The sequence below is a fragment of the Saccopteryx leptura genome, chromosome 1 (assembly GCF_036850995.1).
Source record: "Saccopteryx leptura isolate mSacLep1 chromosome 1, mSacLep1_pri_phased_curated, whole genome shotgun sequence".
In the NCBI taxonomy this organism is placed as follows: Eukaryota; Metazoa; Chordata; class Mammalia; order Chiroptera; family Emballonuridae; genus Saccopteryx; species Saccopteryx leptura.
In genome coordinates, this window is record NC_089503.1 from 19,282,936 (window position 1) to 19,297,669 (window position 14,734).

The following is a 14,734-nucleotide window of genomic DNA, read 5'->3' on the forward strand; positions in this document are numbered from 1 at the left end:
GCCTCCTACATGTGGCCTTTCTCTGCTCTCCTCTCTAATGCTAATCTCAGGAACCGAGAGAGCAAACTCCCAGTCTGCCCCAGTTTATAGTGCAGAAATCAAAACCTTTAATCCAATATACAAACAAGGAAGTCTCTGATACAAAGTCACTTATCTGAGGCATGATAGGATTGCACCACCCCACATCAAAAAGAGTGGGAGAGGCTTAGTCCTAAAACCAAGCCTCAGGCTACAAGGATCCTGCCTGCCCACAGCCCACAGAGACACACATTAATATCACCTGGGCGACGGGCTTTCACGTGGGCAGCACCGTCTTTAACAAAGTGAGCATAATATATTTTATCTGCCCAACAACAGGACTAGCTGCAAGTTGACAAGTCAACTAAAGTAAAGCCTAATGGACTCTGGTAGAACTGAAAGTAAGCCACTTATTTTAAAACCTAAACAGAATTTAAGACACAAAGTTTAAACAAATAAGAATCGACAAACTAAACCCTCTGGAAGGAGGGACTGAGGCAGTAGTCTTAGAATCTTATCTCACACCAACCAGTACAGCACATGACTCTTATACAAGGTCCTGGTGACATGGAGCCCCAACAGTGGAGACAGGACTCCCAGTGTGCATAGAACGACAAGGATTTCAGACAGACAGACTGACAGATGAGAGCTCTCAAACTGAAACTGGTTCCTCCTATTTCACAGATCCGAGTACAATTTCACATACAAACAAGATAAATACAGCACAGGGACATGAGTAATGACACATAAATAAAACCTAATCAAGCCTAATAGCAGAGTTGCTACTTGGCCCGACACTGGAGAGAACAAACACAGAGTAAAACAATTAACATGGACAGACTTTAGAGAATACAAAAAAAAACAAAGAAACAAGTCCAGGAGCCAAAACTCCACTCTATTTTAATTTAAATGAGCACTCCTCAAATATTCCAATTTCAAAACAATAATGTCTAGGGTATCTTAGATAAAGAAATGAGACCATTCTTCAGTGTATATACAATCCCACTTGTTTAGTTTAATTTTAGAGCTGACATTTTTTAACTTTGCGTGCAAAAAAATTCAGTTTAGGCATAAAAAGATCTCCATTTTGGCCATCTTAAGTTGCTATTCTAGTTAAATCTTTCTATTTCTGTTAAATACTTGCAAGTAAAAGCTTTCTGTTAATTATCTGCGGGAATAGAATGAGGGGTTTGGTATCTATAGCGTCCGAACAAATTTCTAAGGGTATCATGGAGTGGGTTCAAGGCTCCAGCCTGTGGGTTGAGCTCCAAGGAAATGTCATTTCCCAGCTCATCTCAATCCCTCTTGTGTGTTTTGGTCTCTCTCACTGGCTGTCTAACACAGCTGTGAGGGCTTGGAGTGCTAGATAACCAACGTTTATGTGCGCCTCCTAGGATGAATCAATTATGTAATTATAACTGAGCTGGAGTTTCCTATGGAGCTCTTGCACATCTTGACGGATGCCCTCTGACACCTCCACGGAGATTCTTAGTCACCTAAGAATACCCGAGATCGGGGCTGCAGGGAGGAAGCAAACCTTATCTTCGGAGCTGAAAGAGTTCAGGCTCTCATGAATCCAGCAAAAGGTTTTGTTCAGGCCCCCAGAAAGCAGTTCCAATTGAAAAGCCAAAGTTAAAACCAACCGTCCCCTTTCCTCCTCTCCTGCCTTATTTGAACCATTAGCCTTTGGCACAACCTCGAAGACTTCATCCCGTTTCCCCGATTATTGACAGAACAATTCTAATTGAAACCATATTTTTAGTCACAGATGTATAAGCATAGGTTGACCAATCAGCCAGAATTAGCCCCAGAGGGCTGTTTCTTGGCATGCCCCCTCATTCTACCAGACAGATTTCTGTACTATCACACAAACAAGAGGCCAGAAGGTGCCTTCACCTGACGGCCATTCTAGGCCATCCCGCGGGACTGAATACCTGAGAGCACTGCAATTCAGTCAAAGGTGAAAACACTAGAGGTGAGCAGAGCTAGAGAGAAGAAGAGTCCCCAGGAGTATTCACTCGGCAGCTACTAAGGAGTCTCCAAATCCACACCCTGAGCCCCACCCCCCGCCCCGCAAGCCCACGCAGCCAGCTGGACTCCCCACCAAATATCCAGTCTTACTGGAGAGTCCTGAAGCTATCCCACCAGAGTCGCCAGAAATGAAACCAGAAATATATTCTCATTTATGCTGCCTGTCACCGCTCAGCCAAATTAGTAGAGATAAGGACTGAACCTTTATGGGCAGTTTATTCATGTGGCCTGCAATCTGAGAAGATGGGGGTTCTGTACCCAGAAATCATCTTAATACCTCATCCCAGCCAACTATTTCTCAGAAGGGGAAAAAAAAAGTAGGTAAGGGGTTTGGGAGTTAGGGAAAAGTTCATTAGATAAAAGTTGCAGCCCCAGGATTCTTCTAGCGTTTTCTCATTACTGCTGACCAGCACTGCTTTATCGGTGTCCTTGTCAGCAGGTGTTTTGGCCTCGGAGCATTGGATTTAGATACCATTGTGTTTGTGGGTCTCCTGGGCCTGGGGCACAAAGGTGGGTTGCTCACAGCCTCATGAAGTCCTGTCAGCCCATTCATGTATCCAGCACCTGAAACAAGGCTTTTTACTTGCATTAATCATTAATCCTATTGATTATAACTAAAAGCTACTATTACTGCAGCTAAATTTCTAACTCTTAAGTTTCCCTATCAATAGGACCCTGTACTCACCATTCAGGAGCAGGCAGCCTGGTAGGAGAAGCCCACCCATACAGTTACCTCACCTTATAAGGGGCTGAATGGCTCAAACACAGGCCCTATGATACCCCATTCAATGCTCTTTTTTTGTGTGTATTTTTCCAAAGTGATGCTCTGCCCATCTGGGGTGTCGCTCTGCTGCAATCAGAGCCATTCTAGTGCCTGAGGTAGAGGCCATGGAGCCATCCTCAGCACCCGGGCCAACTTTGCTCCAGTGGAGCCTTGACTGCGGGAGGGGAAGAGAGAGACAGAGAGGAAGGAGAGGGGGAGGAGTGGAGAAGCAGATGGATGCTTCTCCTGTGTGCCCTGGCCGGGAATCGAACTCGGGACTTCCTCACTCCAGGCCGACGCTCTACTACTGAGCCAACAGACCAGGGCTTCAGTGCTCTATTTACTCCTTCCATATTCTGTACAGAATGACCCTCTTTCTCCCCAGGACAGCCCATTCCCCAGATCCTGCCCTCTCCCCCATCAGAGGAGACAGTTGTGATGGCCACTCCTAGGGACCTATGTGATACTGACAACACTCATAGGATCCTGAGGATTTATTTCTCCACGTTCTCTCTTCAGTCTTTGCAAACGGTCCAAGGTTACCCCCGCAGCTTCAACCCCGATCACATACAGATTGCATTTGGGAAAATATTGTTCTCTCCCAGCTGGGAGCCAGGGAGTGCTGAAGGCTGGGAGGGGAGGGGAGGGGTGTGGAACGGGTTCCCACTCTGTCCTGAACTCAACCCTGCCATATGGGGGGTGGCGGAGGGTACATCCTGAGCACAGAAAGACCAAGGACAGAGGCCCGGCCCCCACAGGATGAAGTTTAGACAGTCCCTGGCTGCCTGATCTCATCTGACCTGAGAAGGTGACAGGAAGGATGGCCGTGTGAACCGCAATCAGGACAAACAACCACAGTGAAACCAGAGAACACTTGGAAGGTGAGCTGAGGGCAGAGTCTCACCTCCCATCTGCTCGGAGCTTGCCCAGCACGGGCTCAAACAGGGAAATTGTACCAAGATCCCAGCAACCAGTAATGGAAAAATATACCTAGTTTCCCCACCCCCCTTGGCTCATAAACCAATTAACAATGTACTTATTTATTATTGTTTTCAGTGAATAAAGCAATACCATATCGAGCATTCCCCCCAGACACCGTGCTAGGTACCACTACGTTTCAGCTCATTCAGTCCCCTCATGAACTCCGGGAAAACAATTTTCCCCATCTTACTGAGATGAACTTAGAGGAGATGAGCAGATAAGCCGAGGGGCTCCAGCGAGGCTGGGAGGAGGACGGAATCGAACCAGGTCTGCCTGGGCCACGCCTCCCCTGCCGCCATGATTGCCACTTCACGGTATGTTTTCGTAGCACATAAGGTCAAACCTTCTCGTCATTATTTCATTATTACTATTCTTGTCCAAAATTTTCTTCGCTGATCTCAAGCAATTACTGTTCCATATGAACTTGACATTCCAACTGCCCTTTTCCCTAGAATTTCGTTATGTTTATTAACGATATAAGAGAGAATTGACATCTTTGCACTTCGGACTTCCTTCCTAGAAATACGAATGTGTCTTTGTTTATTCAGCTTTTCTTTATTTCCTACAGTAAATGGTTAATAGATATTTCTCTAGAGTTCTTGCAGTGCTTCTTGTTAAGCAAATTCCCAAGAGGTTTTTCGGCTTTTTGTTGCTATTATGAGCAAGCTCCTTTTGCGAATAACACTTTGGAATTAAGTATAGTGACTAGATGGGGAAACAATTAATTTTTACCTAATTCTTCTATCTAGTTCTTCCACCAAACTTTCTTACTAGTGCTGCTCACTGCTACCCCAGCGGAGTGGTTTGGATTTTTCAAAGTAGAAAATCATATCGTCAGCAAATTGTTAGCATTGTTGCCTTTGTTTTCAGTGTTGATAGTTCTTATTGTGATTTCTTGTCCACGTGAACCTGGATGGAGCCATTCTCCCGCATGCTGAGACTGGGGCCCTGTCACGGCGAGGTAAAAGCCAATGCTATTGTACAGAGAGCTTGCATTTTGTAGTTTGCATGCGCCTTTACACACATGATTGCATTTGATTGTCACCATAGGCGCTTAGTCAATCAACAACCTTGTGCTGAACACCTCCCATGTGCCAGGTGACATGAGCCGTGTTTCTCTTCTCCATGCAGCACCTAGCCCAGTGTGAACCCAGGAAGTAAACAAATGCACACACTAATTAAACATTTACAAGTAAAGATCATGAAAAGTGTAAAGTACCCATCCCCTCCCTCCAGTGTACTGATGAGAAGTCAAGACCCAGGATTGGGAAGTGACTTGCATAAGGTCACACAGCAAATAGGTAGCCTTCTTTGTACCTCAAGCTTGGAGGCAACCTCCTGACTTTCTCTAGCCTGTGGACATGGTTCTTCTTGGGCCCAGAGGGCCCGCTGTCCACCAGGCAGGGCCGGCTCCCTCAGCAGGGCGCAGCCCGTGGGCTGAGGGCTGAGGAGTGTGCTCTCTGGCTTTCCTGGACAGCCAGCCAGGGGGCGAGGCACCGCCATTGGCAGGTTCTCCACAGCCCGGCAGCCGGGCGGAGGACCCTGAGCCCACAGCTGTTGCCACCCAGCCAGCACTGCCTGTCCTCCGGGTTTGCCCTGAGGCCGAGTCCTGCTTCCCTTCCTGGAAGGCTCTGCCCTGGAAAGTGAGGTCTAGCTATAGGATGTAACTGGGGTCCAGGACATGTGGCTTCAGGCCCAGCTGAGGACCAAGGCCAATGCCAAGACTTCTAAAGTAGGAATCAGCGTGGCCACTGGAAATGAGGTCACACTTGTCAGCAGATGGCCAGTGGCTCAGAATACGAAACCATCGATGGCTTGTTTCTGGGCCAGTTGTCTTAGATCCGTGCACACCGACTCCTGTGCCCCAGCACAATTACAGGGTTGACCTAAGTGCCAAGCTCCTGCTGAAGTGTGGGCAGCACAGAAATTGAGAGGCCCTTGGTGGCCAGCGGTGACCTCGCCTAGTGTTGCTGCTCCAGGGATGCTGGCTTATGGGTCGCCTGTGTACCGGGGAGGACAAAAGGTGGTTCTGTCACCAGCCCAGCTGGATGGCAGTTTACTATTCATCATGCTGTTTCCTAGGTGACCTCACTGTGTCAGACTGTGAGCTGGGCCTTCTTATCCCCATTAAACAAACAGGGAAACGAGAGCGCAGGAGAGCCGCTGAAGGGATCCAAGAACACAGCTACCTGTCCCTGGGTGATGGGGAGGACAGGAGGAATGGTTCTGACCCAGGGCAAGGAAGGTCTGACCCCTGCTGGAGGGTCACCACCCTTCACCCACTTTTTCTACAGGTTGAGGAAGACCCCAAAACAAACTCAGGATCCCAAAGCTGCCTTTTGACATAGCACAGGAACACAGGCCTGGCCCCTGACAAATGGCTGAAGGCCAATGAGAGTAAGTGACATTTGACTTAGGCAGAAGAGAAGCAGGTTCCAATAGGAGGTCATGACCTTGTCTATGCCATGCACCCCGCTGGCTGCTAGGTGAAGCCTACAGACTCTTTCTCATATAACTTTTTTATTATAAAATAAAACACATAGAATTATAAAGGAAACTGATTATGTTAAATATGGTTATCAAGATAAAACAAAAAATTGCAATATGGTAATATATGAGCTTTGCTATTCATTGAATAGCAAGATACAGTGGTAGGTTTCATAACTAACATGATTTCAAAGTACCAAAGAGCACAAATGACACATTCAAGATGCTGTCGAGACTAGAATGTGACACGAAACTACCTGGAAGCTCCCTTGGTGACAAAGTCACAGGTGCTGCTAATCACTGGGCTTTGTTGCCTACACACGCTTGAAGGAAATGTTACATTTCCCAGAATAAAAGTGCAATTTTTTCCCCATTCAAATCCACGGACCTCGGCAGAAAGCTCTTTGAAGGAGGCCGAGGCCCAGGAGCAGGGCTGGTGGGGGACGGCTGGGGGACGCTGCGGCTTTGGAGGGAGAGACAGAGCTTCCCCAGGGTGCTCTGCCTCTGACCGTCCCCTCGCTGCACCTCCCAGTCTGACCGCTGGTGCTCACACCTCACACGTCACACTGCTTCCTTCACTGCCTTCATCATGGTCTCGGCAGCCTTTCGGGTCCATTTCAGGAGAACAGACGCCGGGGGCACGTCCACTCCTAAGCTCGTTCCCAAAGCTCATCTCCCTTGGATTTGCAGAGACTGCCTTGTCCCCACTACCAAGGCCAGTGTCACACCGTGGGAGGGGTGGGCAGGGCGGGGAGAGCTGACCACTGCTGACCGAGTCCATCCTCAGCCAGTTCTTCGCTGTTTGCAGGACTTTCCTGCTAATGGTCTCACTGCATCTTCACTACCATCTTGTGAATTAGCAGTGACATCTCCATTTTCTAGAGGAGGCTCAGAGAGGTGGAGCACTAGCCTCAGCTCACACAGCTGGCAAGTTGGAGTTGCCGCTGTGGCTGGCCGCTGTCCCTTAGTGGAGTAGAAGGAAGTTCTCCTGTTTCCACAGGTATAGCTGCGAAGGTGAAATTTGCATTTTATGTCTGGATTCTTTCGTCCATCCATCCATCCATCCATCCATCCCATACATATGTGCTAGATGCTGTGCTAAGTGCAAGAAGTGCTATAAAAGCAGACACGGTCTGGCCCCCATGGGGCTTATGGAAATGGCAACAGTGCCAAGTGCTCTGGGGCAGAGGCGTGATGTCCGTGGGCTTTAGCGGAGGTCAAAGAGGAAAGAGAAGGGAGAAAGTCATGCCAATGGTGGGGCAGGCTCTGGGGTCGGGCTGGGATTCCGATCCTCAGGGTATCTCTGCAGCTGTGCCAACATGATAATCCTTCACACGTTGAGCCTTGATTTCCTGAAAATCAAGATTATAATAACAGTACCTACTTCACAGGAGTGTTATGAAGATTTAATGAGACAAAGGGAGTAAAACTCTCAGTATGGTGCCTGGCCCCTGGTAAATGCTCTGATTTAGCCCTTTCGCTCCTAATAAGTGTGGACAACAAATAAACAAGTCCATGAATGCACTTTGCAGGAAGGCCTGGCCGCAGCTTTAGCTGAAGGGGTGTGTGGGAAAGTTCCACTGCATCACCTAGCGGTAGGTAGTTGCACCTCGGCTGCGTGTTACAGTCATCTTGGTGCAGGGGGCGCACCCCAAACCAACTGAGTAACCAGGGTATGTGAGGATGACCCAGTGACCCAGCAGACTTTAAAGTTCCCACGTGATCCCAATGTCCATCCGGGACTGATTTCCTTAGCGTCAGGAGCAGCTGGGGAAGGCTTCCTGGGACAGGTGGTGATTGAGGGGCCCTCTGAAAATACAGAAGATTGAGATACACCGAAAAGGCTGGGAAGGGAACTCCAGGCTTTGGGGGAAAGCTGAGCAAAACCTTGGAGACAGGGAAGAAGCAGGGCGTTTGGGAAATGGGTGCAATGCAGGCGACTGGCCTGGCTGGGCAGGAGGCTCCCACAGCAAGGTGTTCGGGCGGAGAGCAGCGCTCAACTGCCAAGGAGGCTTGAGGGCTAAGAGGGGCCTTGGGTTTAGTTGGACTGGAAGCGTTGCTTGCCGGTCGGTGGGCTTACAAAGAACTCGCGTCTGCAGGGCTGCGTCATTGGAAGGAGCAGGGGCGGCAAAGGGCGCCATCTTACATACCACTTCCCAGGGACTGGAGTAGCTGTTTAGAGAGCTGTGTTGAGAAGGATTCTGAGCCTGTCTCTGAGTGTGGCAATTGATTAACAAGGGTGACTAAGTGTTTGGGGGCCAGGGTGGCAGCAATGTGCTGGCCACTTCCCACCCTGACCGGGTGGGGCTGTAGGGAGCCGTGGGGGTGGAGAGGAGGAATTGATCTTCACTTTCCTTCTGTGGTGCTGTCCCTGAAGTTGCCTCAGGAAAGAGGACTTTCTCCCCAGCTTGTCGATTAAGAAGCGAGCCAGGAGCAAGGAGCAGGATCTGTACTGGATCCAGCAGAAGGCAGGAAAAGGCACGGTCAGGCTAAATGCGTGCAGAAAGCCTTCCATGACTCTGGTCCCCTCGTCGAACCCTTTCCACCCCGGGGAGGCTTCCGATGAGGAAACAGAGTCTCAGAAAGGTTAAGTGAGCAGGCAAGGTCCCACTGTTGGAGCCTGTTCTGGATATGAAGACAAACGAGACAGCATCCCTTCCTGTGTTCAGGGCTGGGGTAGGGACACGGACATGAAACCAGCTGTCCCCCAACCCAGTCAGTGCTGTGACAGAGACTGGTACAGGCCTGTGCAAATGCAGAGAGGGGGACCATTAATTCTTCCCAGGGAAGAGGAGTGCCGGGGAGGGGGTGGAGAAGAGGGACTTGGTGGAGGCACGCTAGTGAAAGAACAACACCACAGGCAAAGGCTCAGTGTCACTAAATGGCCAGTGAGTGAGGCGAAAGCCGAGAACTTGAGAGTGGAAGGAAGTGGCAGAGAAGGAAGCAGGTGGGGGTGGGGGTGGGGGGTTGTACAAAGAGATGGGATGGCAGGAAGCAAACAGGAAGACAGGCCTGCAGGAAATCATCGGTAGGGGGGCTGAGCCAGGGCGGAAAGCCGAGAGTCAAGGTTTTCTCATCTCCTGCTGCCCTCCATCTCCATCTTCCATCCAGCTAATGGGTGAGTAGGCATTTCCCATCGCACACATGCACACACGGCCACACGTGCATGGAAGCACCCTCAGCCATCACACTTTCCTTGCCTGGGGGGCAAGAGACAGCACAGTTGGCACAGACTTTATTGAAGCAAATTTGATAAACAAGCAGCACAGGACTCCAGTGTGCCAGGCTCAGCTAGCACAGAGTTTGAGTCCTGGTCTTCGGAGGAGGGGCCTGGGGCTGCCTGTCGCTGTCTGGGCTCCCTGGGCTCCCTGTCCAGAGCCCTCCCGCTGAGCCCTCCCCCACCACCCCTGCCAGCGTCCTGAGCCAGCTGTCAGGAATTAAGGCAAAAGAGCTGCTGGGGAAATTCAAAGCAAAACAGCCAGCAGGCTCTTCAAAGCCCATCTCCAACAAAAGACTGAGAGGAGACAGGAAGAAAAAGGTGCTGGCCAGCAGGAGGTCAGCTCCTGGGCTGCTATGACAGTCCCCAGAGAAAGGCTATATGAGGAGGCAATTAGAGCCCCCAGGCTCTCTGATCTTCTACAGAACCCCCTCACAGGCCCTTCAATCAATCCCCCCAGGGAGCTGGAGGCTCAGCAGTGAGGGTGTAAGCCCGGAACTGGGAACCCAGAGGCTGGGATGCCAGCCAGCCCTGCCATTGACACCCTCTGTGACCTTGAACACATTATAGTTACCCTCTGTGTGCCCCAGTTTTCTCATCTGTAAAATGGGGATAACAGGACCCAGTGACTTGGGTCAGATTCTCTAGAAGCAGAGCCCAAGACAAGGATTCTCGTGCAAGTGACTTATTGGAAGAAACCTGGAGAGAGAAAAGGAAACAGGATAGGCTTTGGAAGAAGCCATGGGTGGTAGCTGAAGCCTGGTCTTGGCAGGGGGCTTTGGAGAATGGGTAGCACCATGGAGTTGTTATCCTGAGACAAAGGCAGGGCTTTGGGACCTGTCTTGGGAGAGGTACCTGTCCCCATACTTCCCCTGCTGTCGTTCTCTGAATACAGGCTCCCAAGGATGTCCACATTCTCATTCCCTGAACCTGCTGGTATGTTACCTTCTAGGTAAAAAGAGACTTTCCTGTTAAGGGTTGTGAGACAGGGATTTTATTCTAGGTTAGCTGAGGAGGCCCAGTGTGATCACAAGGGTACGTATAAGAGGAAGCAGGAGGGTCGGAGTCGACAGCAAGGGAGGTGACAGTGGGGGCAAGAGCCTGGACTGATGCGCAGAAGGGGCCACTAGCCAAGGACTGCAGCGGTGCCTTCTGAACGCTGGAAAGGCAAGGAAAGGGGCGCATCCCCTGAAGCCTCCAGAAGGAACTCAGTGCTGCGGACACCTTGACTTTCGACTTCTGACCTCCAGACCTGTAAGGGAACACATCTGTGTGGTTTCAAGCCACGAAGTGAGTGGTAATTTGTTAGAGCAGCAATAAGAAGCTAATAGAGCTGCCACGGCTCAGTGGCCACATGACTTGTTCAGGCTCAAGGGTCCTGGCCCCAATCTGTGGCACAAGCAATCGCTGCTTCTACTTAATGAGCCCCTTCCATGTGTCACACAGGTATCCCTCATCTCCCTGGATGCCTCTTGCCAATTCTGATGGTCTCACCTCACCCCCACTCTGCGTGCTTCTGACAGCCCTCAGGCCTGAGCCTCTTTGGCCTCAGGTAGAAAGAGCCAGAAGCCAGAGTGACCCTCAGTCACTTGATTTGAGTTTGACCAATTCCGGGGTGAAACCTATATCAGAGAGCGCGGGGTGTGACGCCATTTCCGGGATCCTCCCCTGCCCTGCTCCCCTCGCCCCCCCCCCCCACCCCAGTTCCCCTGGGAATACATCCTCAGTGCATCCATTGCATGCACGTGAATCCTAGTCTCAGGCTCTGCTTCTGGAGGGCCAACCTGCGGTGCTTTGTGCTACGAGCTTCTCTCTCTAGTCCTCCCAATCTCGCCCTGGGGCGGGAAGATGGTGGTTCTCATTTTACAGACTCTGACCAGCTCAGGGCAACCTGGGCTGAAGCCAGCATTTGCATTCAGGTACTGGAATTGGTGCTTTTAATCCACGGGCTCCACCACCTCTCAGAGTCCTCTTCCCGGGGCTCCCTGTCCAGCCCTTGGGAAGCAGAACGATCCCCTGCCTTTCCTGGGGGCAGGAAGTGGTTGGCTACAGTGAGCTGGGTGAGCAGAGGGGCTGCCTGTCTCTCCCTTCTGGCCCCAGCCTGGGTCCTGAAACGGGACGGGGTAAGGGGTTAGGTCTGAAGCACCTGTTGGCCCCTCCAATGTGGGTGCTGAAGGCTCCCAAGGCCCTGAAAACAACTGAAACCTGCATAGACTTCGTATTGATTCTTGAGTCAAATCCCGGCTAATGATTTATCCATCTCACACCTTGTTTTCTCCTCTGTGAGAGAAAGGTAATAACATCCCCCTCACGTGGCCTTGGGCGGGGAGGATGGAAGGAGTGACAGGTGGGAACGAAGCCAGGACTGAGCCTGGCACAATGGGGGCTGTTTTCTGCCCAATCTCTGAGCCTCAGTTTCATCTGTAAAACGGAGGGAATAATACAGTAGTCCTCACTTATCTGTGGTTTTGCTTTCTGCTGTTTTCCTTACTTGCAGTAAATCACCATCTGAATTTATTAAATGGAAAATTCTAGAAATAATTCATAAGTTTCCAATTGCATGCCCCATCCTGAGAGGCATGATTAAATCTCTCATCACCCCCCTCCGTTCTGCCAGGGGAGTGAATCATCCCTTTCTCCAGTGTCCCCGCACTCTACATGCTCCCTGCCTGTTAGTCACTTAGTAGATGTCTCAGTTCCCAGATCAATGGTCCTGGGATAGCAGCACCTGTGACTAAGAAAGCCTTTTGCTACTTCATAATGGCCCTAAAGCACAGGAATGGTGATGCTGACAATTTGGATATGCCAGAGAGACCCCGTAAAAGTGCTTCCTTTAAGTGAAACACTGAACGTTCTCAATTTAATACGAAAGGAAAAAAAAAAATTGTATGCTGAGTTTGCTAAGAACAAATCTACCTGTGCAATTGTCTCATTTATAAATAAAACTTTATCGTAGGTGTGCATGCATAGGAAAGAACACAGTGTGTATAGGGTTCGATACTATCCACAGTTTCAGGCATCCACTGGGGGTTGTGGGAAGATGTTTCCCCCAGATAAGGGGACTGTTATATCTGCCACACGGTAATAATGAAGAATGACTCAGCATCCTGAGAGGCTGCACTGTGGGTCAGGAATGTGGCCTCTGGAGTCCCAATCCTGAGTGACCTTGGACTAGTCACTTAACCTCTCTGGGCTTCCATTTCCTCCTTTGGTTTGTGAGGACTCCTGAGTGAATACAAGCGGATTGCTCAGAAGAGTGCCCAGCACATAATAAGTGCCATTGTTATCACGTATGCTAAGGGCTTGGCCAGCATCTCATATATTTTAAGTGCTCAGTAAACAAGAGCTGCTTTATTATTGGAGTTTCCTGGCTCCTACAATGAGGAAGTTCACCTCCATATACCTCCATGGCCCTGTAGCCTCCATCCCCAATCTCCCAGAGCCCCAGTGTTTGCTTATCGGGCTCAGGTCGGTTGGATAGAGTTGATTTTGTGAGGAGCATGGACCCTTTGTACCTTCTCCACCTTCTAGGGGACTTTTCATGCCTCCAGCTCTGCCCCCAAACACGCCCTTCCGCTCTCTTCTCTCCCCATCCCAGGGCCCAGCCTTGCTCCCAGTCCTCTGTCAGCTAACCCAGAGCTGGGCCCATGCTGCTGCAGGTACACTATGCTTGTAGAGGCATTTAGCTTCCTAAAGCTCCTCAGGGCACACTGTCTGCCATCTCTGAAAATCTGCCAACCTCCGGGACCTTCAGGGGTGCTCCCTCCCTGCCTCTTCTCCCCAAAGGAGATTCTAACGTGGCAGCCGTTCCAGGTGGAGAGAGAGGCTCCTTTTGACGTCCCGCAAACACCACTCCTTCAGCATGATTCTCCGTGTTTGTGGTGGTGCATTTCTGCTCAAGTGGAAAAAAGTTGCTTCCAGAATCTGTCTGGCGCCCTGGTACAGGACACATCAGCTGTGGGGCTTTTATTTTTCCATTCTTCTCCTAGACTGAGCAGGGCTGGACTGACTACAGGTTCAGTTTCCTTGTCTCCTGGGCTCCAATGTCTGACACACAGGGCAGCCCAGAGCTGGACAGGCTGCCGAGAGAAGGGGTCCCCTTCGGCCCTCGGCCTCCTCAACAGGAAGCAAGGCCTTCTGCCCAGCAGGTAATCCAATGACCGTTCCAGAAGCCCCCCATCACCTCCTGTGCTCCCAGGACCTCAGCTGGGCACTGGGGGTGGGCCCAGTCCAGGTTCACTGGACAGGTAAGGGGTGAGTTTGAACCCCAACCGCCTCCTTGGTTCAGTATGACCAACCTGGAAAACAAAGAGTCAAAACCTCCAGACCCACCCACAGGGAGCTCGGCCAAGCACAGGTTGCTGCTGGAGTCCCAGCAATGTTGACGGTGCTGCTGGGCCCTGGCTCTGGGCTCAGGGAGAAGATACCCAGCCCCTCCCACCGCTGGGACTGCCACAGCCTGGTGGGAAAGAGAGGCTGGAGGGCTCCAGTACCGTGGAGGCACCAGGTGCCAAGGGGACCCAAGGCCCAGGGGCACAGACCAGCCCTGGAGGTTTCTGCCGATTTCCAAGGCTTCTGCAGGGAGCGCGCACCGCAGTGTGCGGACCTCCGTTCCCTCCGGGTCCCTCTGACATCGCTGCTTTGCTTGCTGCTTCTCCCACTGCAGGCTCTGCTCTCTTTTCCTCTCCTCCTCCTCCTGGAAGCCAGCCCAGCCTCACTTGCTTCAATCTCCCCTCTCCTAGACGCTGCCCCCACACTCCCTAGCTCCATAGTCCTGACACACTCCTCTTGTATCACCTTCTGTTGCTTGAGTACCCCGCCCCCCACTGCCAACACGACCACGATCACCTCCTCCCCCCAAACAAGAGACCTTACTAGGTGTGGTCTCTGAAGGGAATTCGAAGGACTACAAATGTCCCAATCTTGTTTCATATTCAAAGCAGCTCAGCTTTACCAAGGGCTAAAGTGTTTATGAAGTTTTAAATTCAAACATAAGCTGCAGAGACACTTCCTGCCCATGAGATTAAATGAGATAATGTGGGTGAAGCTCCGCCTGCATTTTGCACTCCCGGAAGCGGCTTCTGGTGAGCCCTCAGACCACCCTAGGAAGATCTTTGCTCTCCTTGGCTGTCAGGGCACTTCCGAGGGGAAGTTTGCAAAGCCTTGCAGTGTGTGTGGTGTTGGGGGATGGAAGGGGCACCAGGAACGGAGTCACGTGACCGTCTTCAGGCACCTGC